Genomic DNA, 22,750 nt, shown 5'->3' on the forward strand with positions numbered 1-22,750 from the left:
AAAAACCATACATCCTTTTTATTGTTAAGTCATAAAGAGGTATCAAAATTAAAATTACAGGGTAAGACTTAACTACTAGGAGCATCAAAGGAAGTGAAAATGGGACTAGGCGCAGAGCAATATGAATTAATGAACATGAGAGGGGCAAGATAGGGAGAACAGTGAGCATGTGCTGAAGGTACTAGGGAGAGGATCTGGTGAAAATTTTGATCTTAGACAAGCGCCTAGATAAAGAAATAATGGGACAACATTTCTAAACCTTACTATGTGCTTAAGAGTCATCGTCGCCATTGGCACTGTCTCTGTCATCCTCTCCTTCCTCAGCCTCTTTTTCATCATCGTTGATCAACTCCTGCTGGTCATCCCCCCCGATCTTCATTATCATCATCATCCAGTAGATCCCCCTCCTCAGCAGAGTCCTCTGCACCCCCCTCGGACTCCATCTTCACATTAGTCTCATCTTTCTTCAGGGAGCTGGTGGTCTGCTCCTCTTCTGTCTTATTCTTCATCTCTACTGGGGATGAGAAGGACAAGTCTGCTTGTTTGCTCTGTTCCTTTCCACTTTTTTCCAGGCTTTCCAGTAGATAATCCACTTTCTGTTTTATCTGGGTCAATTCCTTCTTAATGGCCTGAAGGTCATCTCCTTTCAACTTTGCAGACTTGGAAGGAGATCCTCGCTGTCCACTCTTAGAATTGAAGCCACTTTTTGCCCCTTCGTGATGTGTTTCCTGATACACGTTGGCGTTTTGAGGCACTACAGCCCGAGCAATAGGAGGAGGAGGAGGAACACGTGCTGGGTAACTGTACATCCTGTCGTAATAATCCCGTTGAAAGTCATAGTCCAAGTCAAAAGAGGAGCTGAGTAGAGGGGACGGAGAAGGGTGTTCTGGTACTGACCCGTACATCTCCGCTGCACATCGTTTCACACCTGCTTTTCCTCGGTTCACTTTTGGCTCTGCAGCCAGATTAATATCTAAAACCTGTCCAGCAACCATTCTGCCATCTTCTCCTGCCACCCCAGCCCAGGCATTTCTCTCATTAACATATTGAACGAAGGCAAAGCCCTTATGAACAGAGCAACCCACAATTTTGCCATACTTTGAGAAGATAGCCTCCACATCAGATTTCTTCATCACAAGAATATTGAGATTCCCAATGAATACACGGGAGTTCATGGAGTGAGGATCTGTCTCGTTGGTAACATTGCTGGCCATTATCTTTGATGATTACGGTTCCTCACAAAGCCAAAATGTAGCTGAAGATCAAAAAAATCTCACTGGAGGGAAAGAGAGAAGAGATTCGATTCTGAATCTCCTACTCCCGGGTTCTACGTGGAGAAGCCAACTACTGCTCGAGGTCAGCAACGCGGCTGCAACCGCTCAGCCTTTGTCTCTTCACAAAATGGTGTTTTAAAAATTCTTGCGGCACACTGAAAATCACTGCTTCAGAGCCTTACAGTTGACTCCATTTAGTTGGTAGATGGAGAAAAAGAGCAAGAATCCTGTGTAGGAGGTCTTCATGGGCCAAGCCTGGAAGTGGTCACACTTTTACTCACATTCCTTTGGCTGAAACTCACTTAGATGAACACATCTAGCCACAGAGGAGACTAAAAAGCATAGCTCTGTGCCCATGAAGAAAAGAACATGAGCCCTAGCCAGGTTACCTCAGTGGATAGAGTGTCGGCCTGCAGACTGAAGGGTCCTGGTTTCGATTCCAGTCAAGGGCACATGCCCAGGTTGCAGGCTCAATCCCCAGTAGGAGGCAGCTGATCAATTATTCTCATCATTGATGTTTCTATTTCTCTCTCCCTCTCCCTTCTCTGAAATCAATAAAAATATACCTTTAAAAAAAGAAAACATGAATATTAATGAATACGAGCAATCTTTACCACTATTGATGATAGCTCTTGATCAAGAGCAGTTCTAATTTCTGTTTTAGAGAAGAATTCCTCCTTTCCTTCTTGCTCTTCTTTCCATGATTAAACAGATATTTGACAGGAGCCTACAATATGCTGGCCTATGGTGAATATAATGCTGATAGTAAAACCTGCACCAGGGAGAACTATTCACAAATGGAAGCACAGAAAAAGAGGACAATATATCCCTTTTAAGACAAGGCAAGATCTTCACTACCTATCTGTCAAATTAGAGAAATATGTGTTTTATTGAGAACACACTGATTTTTCCCTAAATAGTATTTTCTCTCAAGAGAAGGTTCAATGGGACCACCAAAGCCAAACCTCCATGAATTGTGGGTGTCAGAAGTGATCTCTAAAGCCCTTTCTGGCTCTGATATTCTAAGATTTTATGTTCATGAAAAGCAGAGCCAGCATACCAGTTAAGAAGGTTGGACAAGAACCAAGGAATAACATGTGAATGAGAATCAGCAATAGCAGATTGGAATTTAGGGGCAAGAGCTGGCAGAATGGAGAGCCTACTGAGTGACTTGGGAGCTATTTTCTGACTTAAAAAATATTATGATGGTCAAGCAGTTGAGTGGAACAGTGCTTGGAACATAGTACCTAAACTTGTGAGCATTCAGAAGTCCTCAAACTTTGGCGTACATAAGAATCATACCAGGAAGTTGTTTAAAATGCAGATTCCCTACCCAGAATTTCTGATTCCATATATTAAGGGCAGGAACCAGGAATATGTGTTTTTATCAAGAGCTTCTAGGTTGCTGTGTCTCAGAAATCTTGTGGTTGAGATTAAATGTTCCAAACAGCTACTGACTCTAGTAAGAAAGCTCAGTGGAGTCAGGCATCCCAGGCCTTTTCTCTCCTATAAGGTGTCACGTGGCAGACCAGAGGTGATCCGTGGCCTGTTTCAATTTTTCAAAGCACCTTAGTGCTGTGGCTTGCCATCCCCATAGCTTTACTTCACTGCCAGTATTTGCAGAGTAGTTATGAGAAGAAGAGGGATTGCAATCAGATTTCCCAGATGGATCTTAGTGTTAGCACACATCTGGATTAAAAATTAGGGGAGACAAATCGATCCAAGAGATAGCTGTTTCCCAACATCTCACTGTTTAACACTGGGGACAACACATCTGGGTTTAGGACTCTATTTCCCTCTTGGAGCTGGAGAGTTTAGATTCACAAAGGCAGTGTTTTTTCTCACTTTAGACAGTTGGCCAAAGTGCTTTCCCAGTAAGGTTGACTGGTACTAAGAGCTTCCCCTGGAGATAGGATATTAGGTGCATTTCACAAACCACACACTTGGGCTGCCTAGAGCTTCAGATAATGCTAAGAAGGCTCTCTGCCTGTGACCACCAAAACATGGTATGCTGCTGCCTTATCTCCTTCTACACTTCTCAGATGACACTGGGGAAATTATTTGCCTTTAGGATTTGCCCTGGACCCTTATTGTAGCCTGGTTTCATCTGGAAACAGATGCTAATGGTGGGGGCCAGGGCATTCCTAAGGAACCATCAGATCCACGACATACTCAAGAACAACATTTAGGACCTCAGATCCCACCCACCAGTTCCTATTACACTGCACCTTCTTATTTCTGAAATTCTTTTTTACTTCAATTTCACAATATGAACCAGCTGCTATGGTAGAACCCTTAGTGAATTATTCTACACTAGAGGCCTGGTGCACGAAATTTGTGCACTGGGGAGGGTGTCCCTCAGCCCAGTCTGCACCCTCTCCAATCTGGGACCCCTTGGTGGATGTCCGACTTCATGAAGTCGAATGTCCCTCTCACAATCTGGGACCACTGGCTTCTAACCACTCACCTGCCTGCCTGATTGGCCCCTAACTGCTCCTCTGCCAGCCTGATTGCCCCCAACTACTCTCTCCTGCTGGCCTGATCACCCCCAAGGTTTTTATTAGTTATAGATATGATCCTTCACAGAAAATTTTACTAACCCTGCTTTACAATAAGGGCTTGACAATTGAATCATTGGATCCAGACACCAAGATTTCCTTTCTTTGAATAGTGGAGGGAATAATTATCTTGTCTTTAAGTTGCCCTGAAATTAAAATGAGATAATGACTTAGAAAAGTATAAAAGCACCATATAATGACAACTGTCTTTTTCATGTACTGTAAAGACAATAAAGTGGTAAAATGAAAAACACTATTTTTCATTCTCCCCCTTCCTTCCTTTACAGCCTTTATTTAAACTTGGAAATTTATAAAAATTTCACTCCAATTTTCATTTCTTTACATTCAACATTATTTTGTATTGGTTTCAGGTTTTATATTAGTTACAGAATAGTGGTTAGACAATCATATACTTTACAAAGTGTTCCCCGATATTTCCAGTACCCACCTGGCATCATACCATCATTACAACACTATTGACTATATTCCCTATTTAAGTGACAATGGGTTTACAGGTTCCTTCCACTCTTTCTTTTGTGTTGTTCGCCTTTCCTTTTCTTTCTCACTTCTTCATCACTTTCCTCATATAGTATCTCAATTGGCCATCAAAGCTCAGTGAAGGCACTGGGACACGCTTAATCCATTTTACAGACCAGGACACTGAGGCCAATTCCAGTTGGCTGTGGAACTTGACTCAGTAACCCCCCGCCCCTGGGTCTCTGGAGCAGGTAGAAGGCTTCGCACTCACCGCCAAGGTATGCTCTGCCGTGGGGCAGGGTGGCGTGAGCTTGCTTTTGGGTCAAGGCGGGAGCAGGAGTCATCGCCTCTGAAGTGCGAAGGCCGCCTGGGCAAGGCCAGTTAGCACTGGGAGCTTGTCTGAATCACATCAGTCAGTCCAGTACCCTGCAGTGCAGCACCCCTCCACTGAGGTGGCACTGCCCCTCAACCCCTGCCTCAGAGCTGCAGGTCCTTGCCCTTCCCCCTGGGCTACCTTCCATGCCCCTTGATCCCTGGCCTGGCCCACCCACGTTTGGGGGCCACTGCAGAACCTCTCTCTCTCTGCAGTGAGGCAGATCCCTGCCCTTGGTCTCCGTAAATCTGTGAATCTGTGGCCAGAGGCCCGGTCTGTGTCTCAGCAACCCCATGACTGTGATGTTCCCAGGGCCCAGCCGCGCCTCCCTGGGCAGCAATGTTCCCGGGGACCCACGGGAGTGGCTAGGCTGCCAGCCATGCCTTCCCTGGGCTGCGATGTTCCCGGAGCCTCATGGGAACGGCTAGGCCAGCTGGCCATGCCTCCCCTGGGCTATGATGTTCCCGGGAACCCACGGGAGTGGCTAGGCCAGCCAGCCATGCCTCCCTGGGCAGCGATGTTCCCGGGGCCTCATGGGAGTGGCTAGGCCAGCTGGCCATGCCTCCCCTGGGCTGCGATGTTCCTGGAGCCCCATGGAAGCGGCTAAGCAGGCCCAGCCACTCCTCCCCGGGGCTGCAATGTTCCCAGGGCCCCACAGGCATGGCTAGGCAGGCCACTGCCCCTCCCGGGGCCGGTGATGGACTCAGACCCCACAGGAGGCGTCTGGTGCTGCCCACCCTACCCCCCCTCCCTGGCCCGATGGACTGGTACCTTGTGGGTGGTGTATTCCTGCAATAGGGCTTCCTGCTGTGCTCTTCACCGGCCCCGCCTGCTTGCCTCCCTTCTCTGCCTGCTTGCTTCTCCACAGCTTCGTGGCTTCTTTCTACGCTGTCTTGATATGCAAATTAACCGCCATCTTGGTTGGGTTAATTTGCATGCTCACCCTGATTGGCTGGTGGGCGTGGCTTGGGCATAGCAAAGGTGCAGTCAATTTGCATATTACTCTTTTATTAGGTAGGATGCCCAGTGAAATGATGCTTATACACTGTAGATTCTGAAAATATAACTGGAATACCCTTTTGTGTTGCACCTGTATCTCTGAAAAATAAAATGTTTAAGTTTCAGCTTTACTTAAAGAGGTTGCCAACTTTCCTTTTGCATGTGGCAGACTGCACAATTAATTGAGGCCTCTGATGACCAATGGGATGGATCATCCCATCAAGTTGTGGGATCTCTGGGTTTTGAGGAAAAAAAAAGGTCTGGCTGCAGTCCAATTGCAAGAAAGGAAATTATCTAGATATACTACCTCAAATGAGGACAAACCTTGCACTTTTTTTTTATATCTTTACAGAGAAGCTCATTGTATCCAGCCCACATTGATTTATGAGGTATTTCTGCCAAGTGGAATATTCATTTCTGCCCACACCGAGGACCACTCCAGAGGCAAGGCAAGCAGAGTCTTCAAGTTTTCATATTGTCCTGTTCATTGGGGGGTAGACAAGGGAACAAAGTGGAACATGTGGGAGGCTGCTATACATGAGTATCTCCAGCTGCCGTCCATATCTCAGGAAGTAATGTTACATAGATAATTATTATTCACAAAGCAACACAGCCAGGAACAACTCCATATCCTGTATCTCAATGGCAACCAGTGTTCAGCCATGGTTGAAATAACATTTTTACAAGCGTTTTGGCTTCCATAATTAGAGATAGGGCCGTACCTTCCATTGAACAGCTGAGTAGCAAAAACTGATGAGTAGTATAGGCATACCTCAATTTATTGTGCCTTGCTTTATTGCATTTCACAGATACTGTGTATTTTACAAATTGAAGGCAAGACATTCCACCAACAAAAAGATTAAGACTCACTGTATTATTGGTCTGGAATCCAACCTGCAATACCTCCGAAGTATGCCTGTATCCACTAAGTAACTAGGAACAACAGAGCAAAGGGAAGATAGGCAAAAGAATAGGGAATGAGACACATTAATGCCTCATTAGGCCTAATTCACTCTGAATTTATTAGTTCATTCATTCAATAGGTATTTGATAAGTACTATACCAGACATTGGAGATGTAACAGTAAGCAAGACTCCTTGATGGAGCATTGTGAGTGTCATAATCTAGTGTGTTAATTGCTATTATTAATGCTAAGGGAGTCCATAGGATGGGCAGCTAATGGAGATTTGAGATATCAGATCAGGAACGCCTTTCAGGAGGAAATAATTTTGGGTAAACCACTTTTTGGGGCCTCTGTTCATCTTTAAAATGGGAACAATAATACTGTCTCATAAAATTTTTTGCTGTCTCAAATTTTTTTTTTACTGTTTTATAAATTTGAAGTGAAGATTAAGTAAGATGATATATATATATATATTTCTTGGCATAGTTACTGGACATAGTAAACTCTGCAAAGATATAATTGATACTATTGTTTCTATTATTATTGCTCTTAAACTATTATTACTGGTACACTATTACTACTCTGATTATTTTTGTAATTATTTGGGACTTAGAGGATGGGTAGGTGGGGATGGAGACAAAGGAACAGCATGTGTGAGAGGCTACAGGCAAGAGATATCATTGCTTGGGGTTACTGGTCATTTACTGTGTATATAAAATGTACATAGTATATATTATATATATTATATACATAGTATACATATACATATATAATGTGCATATTGTATATGTATGTGTATATATATACATATATATATATATTTATACACATATGGTATATATAGAATGCATATGTGGTATACATGTAGTATGTTTATAAAAGATTAAGAGGCAAGAGATGAGATGGAAACATAAACCACATTCTGATCATGACGAGTTTTATAAGCCAAGTGTAAAGAGTTTGGATTTTTACCCCAAGAGACACTGAAGGATTTTAAATAGTGGAGTAGCATGACCACACACAACATACCCCCATCCACCACCACTGACACACACAGCATGCTCATATCCATAATTCATAAATAATCATGTCGTAATACAGCTAGGGCTTACAGATGATGTAATTCAAGTCTTTTATTATAATATCAAGGAAATTGAGTCCAAAGGGGTAATATGACTTAACCAGGAGAATAAAAGTAGTTACTGTATCTTTTTACCAACTAAATACTGCTTTCCTTAACACTGTTTCCACTTAAGTACTTTGTAATCAGCTGTGCCAGAAAACTCTCAGGTTGAGAGTACCCCCAACTGAGCTGTTTCCCCTCTATAAGTCTGTATGAACCTACAGAAAATTCTGGTATTGATAAATTGCCTCTAAAAGCCAGAGTGAAATTTCAAAAGTGTATTACAGTGAATCCTGGGGAATTCACTGGTTTAAGCTTTAAAGGGCTCAGCATCATCTCCATAAGGGTGTGGCTCTGGGGCAGAATTTCACTGCATGACCACACTCCAACCCCCGCCAACATTCTTATGTAGATAAAATTAAGTACAAAATGACTATAAAGGCCAGGGGGAAAATTGTCCCAAAAGAGCACCCTGCAGATTTTGGGAGAAAAGTCCTATTGAGGGATGGGTTTGCCTTAATGTTGATCCTGGTGGTTTTAGGGCTTTATTGTGTGTTTTTGCTGGCTCCTGAAGACAAGCATAGCCTACCTTAACCATGCTAAGAACACTTACATTAGCCCATAGTTGAACAAAATCATCTAACACTATCAGCTGTTTATTCTCATAATCTGATGGCTGACTGGGAGCTGAGGCTCACTGCAGCTGCCCAGCATCATGATATGGTATCTTAATGCACAATTCTAGATAAAAATTAAAAATTTGAAGTACGTTTTCTACTGAAAATATATTGCTTTTGCACTATCATAAAATTGAAAAATCATTAAATCGAACCATTGTAAGTCAGGGACTATCTCTGGCATTGAGACATACCTGGACTAGAAATATTTTTATAGAAGTCCAATTTAATATATATGTTTTTTATTTCTGGACTTTTCCATTTATAATATTATATTTTTTTAAAATAGTGAATTTATATGAAAAATGGCCATGAAAATGCATCCTCTGAAGATTTGCTATTGAAGATATTTCCCATGATTTGTTTTTATTAAATTTATTCTTATGACTAAATTCTCCAAAAATCGATGTCAAAAAGAAAATTCATCTCTTCTGAAGATCAGGTATTTTTTCCTTTTATTAGACTGAGAGGTATATCTACCTTTGTTTTTTTACCCCACCTTTTTTTTTTTTCTTTTTTGGTATGCCGGCCAGAAGCTTGGCATTAACTCAGTACTTAATTACTGTCAATGGCTCACCTTTGGTTTAATTCTCTAATTTTTATCTTGTTCCCCCAAACTTTCCAGATGACTCTTGGGGAGGAAGTGGCCATCTATGGAGAGATCGTCTGGTTGAGGCTTGGAGTCAGCCAAGATCCCCAAAGCAGCAATCTTTTTAGGAAATTTGCTTCTCTTAGTAATGTCTGTGGAGGCTTGGAGCCTTTCTCTATGTGATGTTTGATGCCCTTTTCTTATTAATTTTAAACTCTATGTAGGAGTATCTATTTATTTTTTTATTGTAAGATACTTGAAATTACTTTTCGAAGAAGGGAGTTCATAAATGATAAATAAATAGTCATGAATTATAAATATTTGACATTAAGATTTCAGTAATCATACCTAGGACATGTATTCCACCCACTATCAAAACGAAGTGGCTATGAAAAAGCATCAAGAAACACTAAGCTGCTATAGCTCTTACCCTGTGAACAAATCATTTGTACTTTGGGTGGCACTTAAATGTAATAACCCAGAGTGACCGGGGAGAGAGAGCCATGAGTTTGTGCATCTTAACTGCAAGGGAAGCAAAAAACTGTGGCTTTAGCTTCGCCTTAAATTAAATGAACACAGACGGATGCACAGTTTTTAAAACTGTTTCTGAGATGAGCAGGAGTGAAATGAGAGCAATAGTTAGAATGTTCTTCAGCTCAGAAAGTTTTCCTTTGTATGTTTTTGCTTGATAAGTAATAATTTTTTATTTCAAATCCTGCTTTTAGACTAAATGGCTGTGTGAAATCAAAATGACAGTGAAGATAAATTACTCTAACTTCCCCACATTTAGGTGACCTTTTATCGTTGTTCCTGGTACTGTTCCTGTGCCCTGTCACTGAACCCTGGGGCCTGAAGTGGGGACTCTTAGGCACCCACTTGTGTGTCTCTGAGCACAAATGCAGGAGGAGTCAGAGAAGGAAGACACAAAAGCAGTTGGAGATGCTGGCAGTTGGGAAATGAGAATTATACAGTTTGAGAGGGAAAGGGAAGAACATTCTGATGAGGGAGTTTGAAGGAAAGAATGATCAGAAATAAAGTGTCTGAGAGGCCCTGGCCAGTGTGGCTCACCAGTTTGATTCCCGGTCAGGGCACATGCCCACGTTTATGGGTTCAGGATTCAGCCTCCTTCTGGTTGGGGTGTGTACAGGAGGCAATTGATCGATGTTTCTCTTTCACATCAATGTTCTCTCTCTCTCTCTCTCTCTCTCTCTCTCTCTCTCTCTCTCTCTCTTCTCTCTCTTTCTCTCTCTTCCCTCCTCTCTCTCTCAAATCAATTTTTTAAAAGTGTCTGAGAGGAGTGTGAGGATGGTTGGGAGGACTGAGGCATACACAATTGGGTATTGGACAGAAAATGGATGTATGAAAAATACAATTTGAAAAGTCATACAAAGGGGTATCTATAATACTTTCAACAATAAAGATAAATTTTAAATTCAATTTGAAATAGTGAAAAATACGATTGCATACATAGGTTGGGACTAGATTGTCAAAGGCGGTAAAATTTGGTAATGTTTCTAGAAGGACCCATAGGGGGACACAGTATGGATTAAAGGCTATAAAGATTACAGTGAGAAAAGAAACCAAAAGGCTGTTGTGAAAATCTAGCAAGAGATGAGGTGAGGAAAGAACCAGCATTTATTACTTATCATATGCCTGACACTTTACAGGCATTATCTTACTGCTCATGATAACCTTAAAAGGTAGGTAAGCTTATCACAAGTCTATAGATAAGGCATCAGAAATTCATTCAGCTACTATAACTAGCCAAGATTTGAATTCAGTGCTTTCCAACTCCACAAACTAGTCTTCTCCATTTTAACTTTAGCATCCCTGAGAGACTAAGGAGAAAAGATGAGATTTGCTCTTAAAGCTGACTTCTTCCTCCAAATAAAATTATGATTTCTGGAGATGTTAGGCTTTTTATCTATAATGTAAGAAATAAAAATGGTGTCAGAATTGGAGACAAATAATTATGAAAAATTAAAGGAAATAATAGTATCCCTAAATACTGTTAGTACTTTTTTTTTCTAGGCGCTGTTCTAAGCACTTTACCTGCATTATCACATCAAATACTCTGAAAAAAGTAAATGCAGTTATGCTCATTTAGGTTAGGAAGCCAAAGCTTGTTTGGAGATGTGAAGGAACTTGCCTAATGTCTTAGCCTAGAATCCCCCCGAAGTATAGCCTGAGACAGGGTTTGCTGGCCAAGGAGTTCATTTTGGGAAATGACCCCAAGGAACAGGAATAGGGGACTGGAGAGAGTGAGAAACGGAAGCAGGAAAAGCCAGTCCAAGTTGTGTAGCTGACATGGACGCTGAATGGCCAACTGGGTCTCAATCCACCTCGGACTCTCTGAGGAGCTGAGAAGCAGCAGCCACAGAATTGACCAGAAGAGAAAGAAGAAAGGAGTATTTAATAAGTGGTTCCATCCTCCAATTGGTTAAAGGTTGCTCCATAAGTGGTCAACCCCCTGCACATGCATTAGAGTGTTAAACAGGTTCCTACAGGTGTCCCATGTGGCAGTGACAGAGCAGAGCACGAGAGGAGTGCAGCCAAGATAAGTGTGGTCAAGACATGTATATCACAGCAACGAAAGGAGTTACAGCGCAGGCCGAGAGGATGTGAGATGGGCCGTAGGAAGTGTCAGGAAGCACACAATATGCAGTGTCAGGACACATATTTGAATCTGGGTAGTCTGACTCCAAACCCTACCTCGGACAGCAGTGGTTCTCAGATATTAGTGTGTGTCAGGTTCACCTGGAAGGCTTGTTGAAACACAGCTTACAGAGCCCCACCTCTGGGCTTTATTTACTTATTTTTACTCATCTGTATGAAAAAAATGGAATACTGCCATTTGCAACAACATGGATGGACCTTGAGAATATTATGCTAAGTGAAATAAGTCAGTCAGAAAAAGCTAAGAACCATGTGATTCACTCATATATGGGCTATAAAACTGACACTCATAGACACAGACAACAGTATGGCGGTTACCAGAGAGAAGGGGGTGAGGGTAGTAAAGGGGGTGGGAGGGTCAAATACATGGTGACAGAAGATTTGACTTTGGGAGGTGGGCATACAATGCAATATACAGATCATGTATTTTAGAAATGTACACTTAAAACCTATATCATTTTATTAACCAATTGTGCCCCAATAAATTTAATTTAAAAAATAGAGATTTTATTCTTTAGGTGAGAGGTGGGGCCAGAGAATTTGGAGTTTTCTCAGTTCCCAAGTGGTGCTGCTGATGCTGCTTCAGGGGCCACACTTTGAGAACTGCTGTCTTACACATACACTAAGCTCTCTTGCCAAAGATTTCCGAGATAAGCATAGGAGAAATGCATCACTCTGGGTGAAGCTGTGCCCAATCCATGGATTTTCAAGTTCTTGGAAAACAGCTTGGCTGCCTCTCACAAGGAAGCGCTTCTCTTCTACATGAAAAACAAGGTTTAGATCATAAACACTTGTGCAAGAAATGATAAGCCTGGTTCAAGAAGCTCTGGATGATCAAAGAAATAGTGTGATAGACTGTCACACTTCAGGCAGGAGTCCTAAAGAAATAATTGTGACACTTGAAAAGTCACGGAAATCTGAGATATTTAGAGTATGATAAAGTTTAAAATCAAAATGAGAACACAGGAGAGAGAAAACAGAGCGGCTGCTATAGCTGAATCTTTATATCTGGGTGCTCCATACAAGTTCTAAATTTTTGCTACATTTAATGAGCACCTGATAAAAAGAAAAGGCTACAAAATAAATAAGAAAGAATTCTTACTTTCAAATGTACAGTCTAGTGAGGATGAGAAACAAGGAAGCAACAAAATTAAAAACTACCTGGTAGTCTATAAAGATAGGAGCAAAAGTCTGTAAGAGCATAAAAAAGAAAGTAGCAAACTTTGCCTCAGAGAGCTAAAAGAGGTGTTAATAAGGACATAGTAATCAACTGGGTGTGAAGGCGGAATGGGGTTTGCTATGCAAAGAAGGGAAGAAAGAATATTCTGGACAGCGGTACACCCTGCACTAAGGAATCATGAAGGACCTGAAATGTGACGGGAACAATGGTGGGCTCAGCTGGATTGGAGAGTATCAAGATAAATGCTGGAACCAAAGTGTGACATTTTCATGTGCCAATAAAAGGTTTAAACTTCATCTAGCGAGCAGCAGACAGACAGTAGAGGTGTTAAAACAAAATTTGGCACAAGCAGATTTGTTTTTTAAGATTTAATTTTCTAGAAAGATTTCTAGATGAAGTGTGGAAAATCAAGTTGATTGAAAAATGAAGTGTGGAAGATGAAATGTGGAAATAAAGGTTCTGAAACAAAGCAATGGCAACAGGGATACCTTATCCCTGTTGAAGAGGTCAGATTTGAAGGTCACGGAAAATCAGAATCCAAAGTCCAAATAAGTTCAGGAAGTGGGAGAGAAGGGAGAGGGAAGAGTTCCGGAGTTAGTTATGAGCTTGAAGTTCCTTCACAAATGTGTGATTTCTTTACTTGGCTCTAAGGGAAATGCTCCTAGTTTTACCATAATGCTTCAGGTTTTTTTTAATCACCTAGTCTTGGGTAACTCAGAGAGATTGAGGCAAGACTTCCAATAGTGTTCTTTAAATACTAAATAGAGGTATAACAGATGTTTTGAGAAATAAGTTCACAAGGCCTTCTTAAATGTGCATTGAGATCCTCAAAGTAATCTCTTTTTCACAAATGACCTCTCAAGACTGGTTTTCCATTGAGCGGAGTCTGGGAAGTGCTGGTTCCGGAGGTCCGGGAGCTCTTCCTCTCCACAGTGAGATAACTCTTAGCTGATAGAAAAACAGAAGGAGAGCCTTTCCTCAAAAGAGACATTGTGGTACAGTGGACAGGTCATGGGCTGCAGAGCCAGTCAAACTGGAAACAGTGTTCTGATTCTGTATGTCTATAATTTTGGGCAAAGTTAGGTAAACTCTGGGCATTGATGTGCTCATCTATGAAGTTTGCAAGTTTGTTAGGGAATATAGTATCTGGTACTTAAGCAACAAATTATAACTACTAATTTTACATTAGGGGGGGCTTAGAATTTTAGCTTATACTATCACCACTGCTCCTGTTCTACCTTTTAACTAGGATGGGAATGTCCGTATCCCCTTTATCTTCTGGATTTTGTTTCTTATTCTTCCCATTGCTTATAAGTATTGTTTCTTCCTACCATCTATTAATGTCTGCTGTCGGTTGGTTTAGCTTTGTTTGCTAAATCATTGGGGTCAGTTCATTGAAAAGGGGGCTAAATGGTATGGACCTAGACTTGGTGGTTTCTAGGGTCAAAAAATCATAAAGTACGCTTTTCAAAAACAGTCAAAGCAGAGTGAGAGATCTGGGGAGTTGAACCATGAGCTATTTTTGTACAATTCCATGGCTCCAGATCCAATTTCTGTTTTAGGATGACTCATAAGACTAAATCACAAGCATGTCAGAAAAAATAACTATTATGACCTCTCCATGTTGCAGTTGAAAATGATTAACATGCTACGGTGAGGATTCTTCCCCTGGCAGGAAGGTAGGTAGATGTTGTCTTAATTGGAACACGTCACTTGATGTAGCTCTATTCTTTCTCAATTATAAGTTCTCAGCTTCTACTCAAATTCCCTCCTAAGCCAAAGTACAGTAATTTAGAAACCTTAGTGCAATAAGACTACCTGGCTATCAAGATGAACAAATTTCCAGCATGTACTCTTTTACTCTGCTGCTCAAAAATTTTCCATGACTCCCTCTCCTTGTTGTTTATGGAATTAACCACGAACTTCTTAATGTGCAGTATTAAATTCTCCATGGGCACCATGAAGCAAAGGGGAACTAAATCATGTGACTTGGCCAGTGCTTCTCAACCTTTAATATACGTATGAATGACCTGAGGATCTTGATAAAATGTGGTTCTGATTCAGTAGATCTGAGGTGGTATTGCTCAGAACAAGGCCATGACAAGTCCTTAGGTGATGAGAATTAGGGAAGCAAAGAAGAGCCTTAAGCATTAAATCCAGGGGTCAGGCGGTTGGTATTTAAAAAGCTAGTAAAGGGCTCTCAGAAGAAATAGGAGTTAGAGATGAAGAAACCTGGAGATATTTCCAAGAGATGTTCCCCTCCAAGTATAATATTCTTTCAGACAAATCCAGGGGGTGGGGTAGATTTTCATTTTATGGTTTATATTTCTGACTGGGTACTTCATAAGGCATTTCCTGGGGGTTTGAACTAATAGTCTGAAACTACTTGAGTCTTTTAAAAACATTTTTTTTTATTACCAACACTAGATCTGTATTCTAAGATAGGGAATATGTTCCTTACCTCACTCATACTCTAGAAAAGATCTCCATCTTCCTGGGGTAGAGATTAGGGAAGTCTACATCTCTCTTTGGTATGAGAATTTTAATTGAGGTATTTAGGAGCCTGGCCATTAGTCATAAAGTCTCATCCAGGGTCACCTGGGAGCTTTCATGCATATCAGACTTGTCACAAGCTTCAAGAATCCTAAAGTGTTAGGGTGATAACTTATTAAACATTTGCTATACAATAGATACCATGGTAAGGGCTCTCTATACATTATCTCATTTGAATCAAATACTGAATAAGCATCTGTTCAGTTAAACTGAATGTCTTATATGATACAAAAACTCTCTTCAGAGTTTTAGTTTCATCCTGTCCTTTATATAAATGGTAATTAGTGGTTGTGGGTTGTCTTTGTTATTGGATATTGGCTGTTTAGCCCCTCTTCCTACTTTTGAGAGTAATAGATGCAAAAGTAATTCCTTAAGACTTTTTCAATAACTGGAGGTGATTTTCAGTATTAATGATGCATTTTAGTTATTTTTACTTGGTGTTTGGAGAACATACTGTTCTAAAAAGTTGGAGTTCCTGGCACCATTGTACCTTCTGGAATTTCGCTTAGCTCCTCAATTGAATAATTTTCATTTTAACCAAACTGTTGTTTGGAGCTATGAAAATACCATAGGAAGTCTCACTATGGATCTCACTTTGGCCTTCACATAGTTAATATTTCATGTTGAAATTCGGTCCATGGGTTCTGTTTCCCTTCACTGACTTCTGTGCAAGTAAAACATTAACGTATTAAATTGTTATGTGCTTACTGCCTTTTAAAGAGGAGTCCAAAGGTTAATAAAAAAAATGTTTCCTCAGCAAAGATTGGTTATAATATTTAACTTTCAGTTTATTTCTTGGAACAGGTCCACAAGGAAAGCTTTACTCACTGTGTAGAATTATTTAAACATGGTTATTTTGGGTCCTGGTCTCTACTGCAGTGGATCAAATTATGGCTGTGTGTGGAATAAACTTGGGAGATTTTTGAAAGTGTATCTTCAGCCCCTACCACAGCTCTAGTGAATACAGTATCTGGGGTATGGCCTTGAGCATTGGTTTTTTGTGTGTGTGTTTTTTTTGTTTTGTTTGTTTTTTTTTGTGTGTGTGTGTGTGTGTGTGTGTGTGTGTGTGTGTGTGTGTGTTTAATTCTTTATTGTTGAAAGCATTACATATGTCCCCTTTTCTCCCCATTGTCTTCTCCCAACCTGTCCCCGCTCCCCAACCCCAGCCTTCACCTCCCTTCCCATTGTCTCTGTTCATTGGTTATGCTTATATGCACACAGGTTCTTTGGTTGATCTCTTATCTCCACCTCCCCCCCATCCCTCCACCCTGGCCTTGAGCATTTGTATTTCAGAACCATCCACACCAACAACAGTAACCACCATCTCACTGAGTGATTCTTATGCCCAGCCAGGTTTGGAAACCACTGCCAAGAGCAATGAAGTGATCCCAGCTGATCAATGAGTACAGGATGGCCAAGTCTTTACTTGGCCAAACATTTTAGAAATTCAGAAGTGTGCTCTGGGAACACCTCCACCAGAATCTCCTGTTAAGCTTATTTAAAAGCAATACCAGGACCCTCACCTGTACTTACTGAATCTGCATTTCTCAGTCTTAGAAATCTCTTTTCTGTCAGGGCCCCCAAGAGATGTCTATGCATGCCAAAGTTTGTGAAGCCCTCTATATATGAATGAGCAATCAGTCACCTATGTGGGTACTCTACTTGAGTTCTCTGGTCATATTTTATTCTCTCCCTGATCTGCAGGAACCATGAGGATCATCCTAATGAATTGTTCTCAATTTTTTTTCTGAATAATGAGTTCCCCTTAATGACTTCTAGAAAATTTCACACAGGCACGTAAACACACTTTACATTTCAGGAATTTCAAAGACATCAAGCCAATTTATATATTCCAAATTAAGAACTACTACCCTGGAAAAGGTAACTGAGTCCATCAACTTCAAAAAAGTGGTGTTTTGCTGTGTCTACTCCAAGGACAAGGACATAACGAGGCTAAGGAAATACAGAGAAATCTGGCTCCAGGAGCTGGAGTGGGGCTGAGAACAGGGAAGAAGAACCTCAGCCCTGAGTCAAGGCCCTGGTTAGCATGGAGTCTAGGCTGAACGGAGGCCTTCTTTATAAGACTCCTAGAACCAAGAGTTTGCAGAAATGCTCTCTTCTCTCTGGCCCAAGAAGACTGTGATAGGTAATAGAGGTTTCTTTAGTGCAATAAACATTTTCAGCACCTACTGTATGGCAGGTACTGCCAGAAGCTGGAAGTACTAAGTTGGATCAGACACATGTGCTGATTTCAAGCAGCTCACAGCTAGCGGTATATTTAATCTTTCTGGATTTTATACCCATCTGGCCCTCCCACAAACCTCTCTATCATGGTTATGAAATATCCAGCCAAAGACATTATAATATCAGAGATTTTCCTGACTGCTACCCAATTTATCTCAGTCCAGTGCTCAGTGCAACTCTTCTATTGTCCCTCTGCCCTCCAGCTTCACCCTACTTCTCCATATCTGTTTCTCTCCTGTGGGTTTAATGACCTATTTGGACTTCTTTCTCTGGCATGCCAACCTCACATTTCCCTTGGAAATTGGCTATAAATGCTCCCAGGGCTTTGCTGACCCTGGAGCTCTATCCCCCAGCATCAACAGTCTTGCCTTTGAAATCCTCAGAGGCACTGTAGTTTCCAACCTGGAAATAAACTGTACCTTCCTTTATTTATTCAATATTATTGAGTATGCCAGGTACTATTCTAGGCACTGGGGATACATGGGTGAGATAAACTGACAAAAGTCCCCAGCCTGATGTTTACATTTTCGTTGGAGTAAACACAGTAAACATAACAGTTACATACACGAACACATAAGTAACATATGTAACAAACATAGTCCATTCTCATTATTTGAAGATTCCATATATGCATATCCTCCTGCTTGCTAAAAGTTATTTGTAACTCCAAAGTCAATAGTGCTTCATGGTCACTTGTAGATAGTTCAGAGCTATGAAAAATTTGAATCTCCCAACAGGTGATGCCGAACAAGGCAATACTCTACCACCTGTTTCTGCTGTCATACTCTCATACTGACTAGTGTTTTCTTCTTGGTTTACTTAGTGCCATGCTTTTGGTACTTTTAATGATTTTACTGTTTAAAATGGCCCCTAAGACAGGCTAACATGCTGTCTAGTACTTCTTAGTACAAGGAGTTTGTGATGTCTCTTATGGAGAAAATATGTGTTAGATAAGCTTTGTTCAGGCATAAGTTATAAATTCAATGTTAACGAATCAAAAATATATATTAAGCATAGTGTCTTTAAACAGAAGCACACATAAAACAAGGTTATGTGTTGATGGTTGAAGAAAACATTTTGACCAAGGCTCACCATAAAAGTAATTGTACAGTATTTGCTAATACAGCATTCATAGTGACATTAACTATCATGAATGACAAGAATCAACTGTATACATTAGATCAGATTTTAGTTAATGTTACTGATACAAAATAAGGTTACAAGGTACATAGGAAGCATTCAGGGCATGTGCTTTCCACTTACAATGATATGTTCAGTTAACATTAGAGCAAAGATATAAAAGAGATGAGGAAAGAAACCAGGAGAATATCTGGGAGAAAAAGCATAGAAAGAAGAGTACAGTCAAACCTCAGTTCTCAAACGTCTCCCATCTTGAACAGTTCGGTTCTTGACCAAGTTGTTCATGGAAAAATGTCTCCGTTGTAGAACCAAACTTTAGTTTTTGGCCTGACAACCCTTTCATGCTGATGCCTCATCATAACAAAAAGTATCTCTCAGGCAACAAAGGAGAGAATGCTTTTGTTGCTGGCCAAATAGAAGATTAGCACAATTTTAAAACATAAAGGGACCATGTGAGTTTTAATGTTGCTGAGGGTGTGAAAGAAACAAGGATCACAGGCAATTGAAGAGGTAGAAAAACTGTGTTGATTTGCATAAACGTAAAGCAGTTAGCCAGTGACAGCATTTCAGAGGCAGTGATATCTGAACAAGCAAAGATACCACATACTGACCTGAAAGACACCCCTGGAACAAGTGCTGAAAATGATTTGTTTAAGGCTAGTAGGGGTGGTTTGATAAATTTAAGAAAATAATTACAGATTAAACAGTACATTAGGCATGTACTGTATATAAGAAAAGTTAAAACTGGGAATCACTTGTGGTCAGGAACAGATTAATTCAATTTACATTACTTCTAATGGGAAAAATGATTCCGTTTTCGAACAAATTGCTTCTCGAACAGCCTTCTGGAATGAATTAAGTTTGAGAACTGAGGTTCCACCATAAGTACAAAGGACATAAGGTCTGATTGTAGCTGGGGTGAGGAACAGAAGGCCAGTGAAACAGAGGGGAAAGTAGCAGAAACTGAAGTCCAAGACTTGAGGGGGAACAAAAGATCCTGTAGAGACTGTGACTTTTTCTCTAAATGATGTGGAAAGCCTTTGGAGAGTTTTGAGTGTGAAGAATGACACTATCTGACTTGTTTTAATAGGATCTTCTGTTTGAGTACAGACTGAAAAGAAATGAGTGGAGACAGATATCCCATTTAGGAGGCTTATATCATAATCTGAGAAGAGATAAGGGTGGCTTAGTCCAAACTGTCAACAGCAGAGGTTGTGAAGAGTGATTGGTTTCTGGATATATTTTGAAGATAGAACCAACAGAATTCACTACCGATGAAATGTGGAATATAAAAGATAGAGCAGAAGCAAGGATTTGGGCCTAATCAACTGGAATAATAGAGTTGTCATTTCATGCAATTGGCAAGCTTGTCAGAGGGACAGGTTTAAGGATAGGATGATCAGAAGTTCTGTATTGTATCCACTGGGCGTGAGATGGCTATAAGACACTCAAGAGGAGATATGGAATAGGCAGTTAGATATATTAATCTGGATTTCAGAGGGTAGGCTTAGATTGTAGAGTCACTATCCCATGGATAGCTTTAAAGTCATAACTCTGGATATACAACAGTGATATATATCCAATCCTCCTTGTATATCTGGATATAGATATCCATATCTATCCTGATAGAAGAGAAGGCAGAATAAATTGGAACAGATGCAGGTAGGTGAATTAATATGGTTATATAAATGTGTGGATATTCTCTTGCCATTGTGTTGGTTTCTTCACAATTTTTATTTCTGAGAAATAAAAATTCATTGTCGTTAACTAAGAAGTTGGGGAGGAGGTGTTTAAGGCTGAAGAGAAAGGAGAATATACAGATTAGTCATCTATGTGTGTGGGAGTGAGAATGGACAAGAGAAAAACAGTTGGATTGATAAGCATCATAAAGTCCTAGTTCTCACTAAAAGTGAGAACTCTTACCAGGATACACATATAATTGCCCTTTAGGAGTCAATCATAAATGAATGCTGATGACTCTTGCCCTCTGGGCATTAATAATGAACCATTGTAGTCAACAAGTCCCCGCTAACACCCCCAGAACATCTGATGCACAGTCAAATAAAGTGGGTCCAATTCACCAATTAGGCTCTGACACTTTTGCCCAAATGTTCTGGAATTTATATCTCTGTGCAAATAAAGCTTTAATTCACATTTTAGTAACAAGTGGGTATTCAGTTTACATTATGAAATTTTAATTGTATTCCTAGAGAATGTCTGCTCAATTTATGTCTTTTATTGGTGATGCTCTGTTTTTTAGCTTATTAAATGTTTACTTTACTTCCAGATAATTAGTGTGGCTTAGATTTTAATGTCTTAATTAACTATCTTTATTAACTTTATGGCAAGAGCTGCAGCATAACAATAACTTCTTACTAAAACATGCTGGATAATATAAATATTATACCTCTTTCACTTGCAGAGAGAGCAGGCAGCATTCAATTAAATTTGGTTCCATAGAACTAATCTATTTTAAAGCCCAAGAACAGGGACCAGTCCAGTGTCATGGTGAGACAGCCTCGCCACAGAAGCTGTCTCAGCTGGGCAGTTTTTTCTCAATCAAAACATTCAAGCCCCAGATACTTTTTCAACCTCACAAAGCATGCCAGGAGGAAACATAAAGATGCCTGTATTTCTCAAACAGTTTTTATTCAGTTAGGACTCTCTGATATCTTTATTTGTTGTGATGATTTAATTAGCCAACCAATAAGCATTTCTCAGTACCTCTCATATGTCTACATTGCTTTTTATATTAGTTAAGATAGGCTAGGCTCTGCCATGGTCATTAACAACCAAATCTCAGTGGTGAATACAGGAAAGGTTTATTTCCCATTTATATAGATCCTATGAGCTCAGGTCATCATTCTGCATTTTGTAGCTACTCAGTCTGTGGGTCCCCAAGGTTGTCATTGCATGGGAAGAAGCCCCCGGAGGGTTAAGCAAAGTAGATTTGACTAACATTACTTCTATCCATAGCACATTGACTAGAATGCCAAGGAAGCTGGAGATTGTGGAGGAGCGCATGAATTGTTAGAGAGCCTCAGGGGTCTCTCTTGCACTGTTCCAGGTGCTGTGAAGGAACAAATGGAAGAAAAAGGCTAAGTGCTTGACCCTGAGAAGATTTTAACAGTTAGGGTAATGAATGGGAAGGCAACTGACATTCACCTGGTAGTTCTCCATGGCAGGTACTTTGCTAGAGGTATTAAAATATTTTAATTCACTTTTATAGTATTGAACTTATCATCCAGCCACTAATTGAGCAAGTACTATGACTTAGGGACTAAGATGTGCACCATACTTGATACCACCTTTTATTGAGGAAGAAACAAGACAAGCAAAAATGCCTAGCCAATATAGTATGATAAGTACCATAATAAGAATATATTAGTTTCCTAGGGCTGCTATAACAAAGTACCACCAACTGGGTGGCTTAAAAAATAGAAATTTATTCTCTCACAGTTCTAGAAGCCAGATGTCCAAAATGAAGGTGTCAACAGGGCCATGATCCCTCCGAGGCTCTGGATAGAATCTTCCCTTGCCTTTTTCTTGCTTCTAGCTGTGACCATCAATCTTTGGTGGTTCTTGACTTGCAGCTACATCAATCTGGTGTCTGCCTCTGTCATCCCATAACATTCACCCTGTGTATCTCCGTCTTTATATCGTGTCTTTATATTCTTATAAGGACACCAGTCATATTGGATTGTAGCCCACTAATCTTCTCATCTCAGCTTGATTACATCTCCAAAGACACTGTTTCTAAATGCGCTCATATTCTCACGTACTCTGCAAGCATTTTGGTCTGGATGGAGATGAAGTTCAAGGAGGAAAAGTAGAAAGAGATGGGGCTGGAGGGCTAGAAATGAACTGATCATGAAAGGGCTTTCCTGAGAGCCAAAAGGTTGAAGCAGGGAAGTGATAGTATTAAGGGAATTTTAGAGGGATTTTCCTGGTTGTCAAATGGAGCAAAATTGAAGAAGCAAGGT

The 22,750-nt window shown here is 40.5% G+C and overlaps 1 pseudogene; it reads right to left on the minus strand.

Annotated features, from left to right (window-relative positions):
* Positions 1-268: 268 nt before the first annotated feature.
* LOC103289552 (heterogeneous nuclear ribonucleoprotein C-like) lies at positions 269-1,385 on the minus strand (annotated as a pseudogene).
* Between the last annotated feature and the right edge of the window lie 21,365 nt (positions 1,386-22,750).

The sequence above is a fragment of the Eptesicus fuscus genome, chromosome 17, assembly GCF_027574615.1.
Source record: "Eptesicus fuscus isolate TK198812 chromosome 17, DD_ASM_mEF_20220401, whole genome shotgun sequence".
In the NCBI taxonomy this organism is placed as follows: Eukaryota; Metazoa; Chordata; class Mammalia; order Chiroptera; family Vespertilionidae; genus Eptesicus; species Eptesicus fuscus.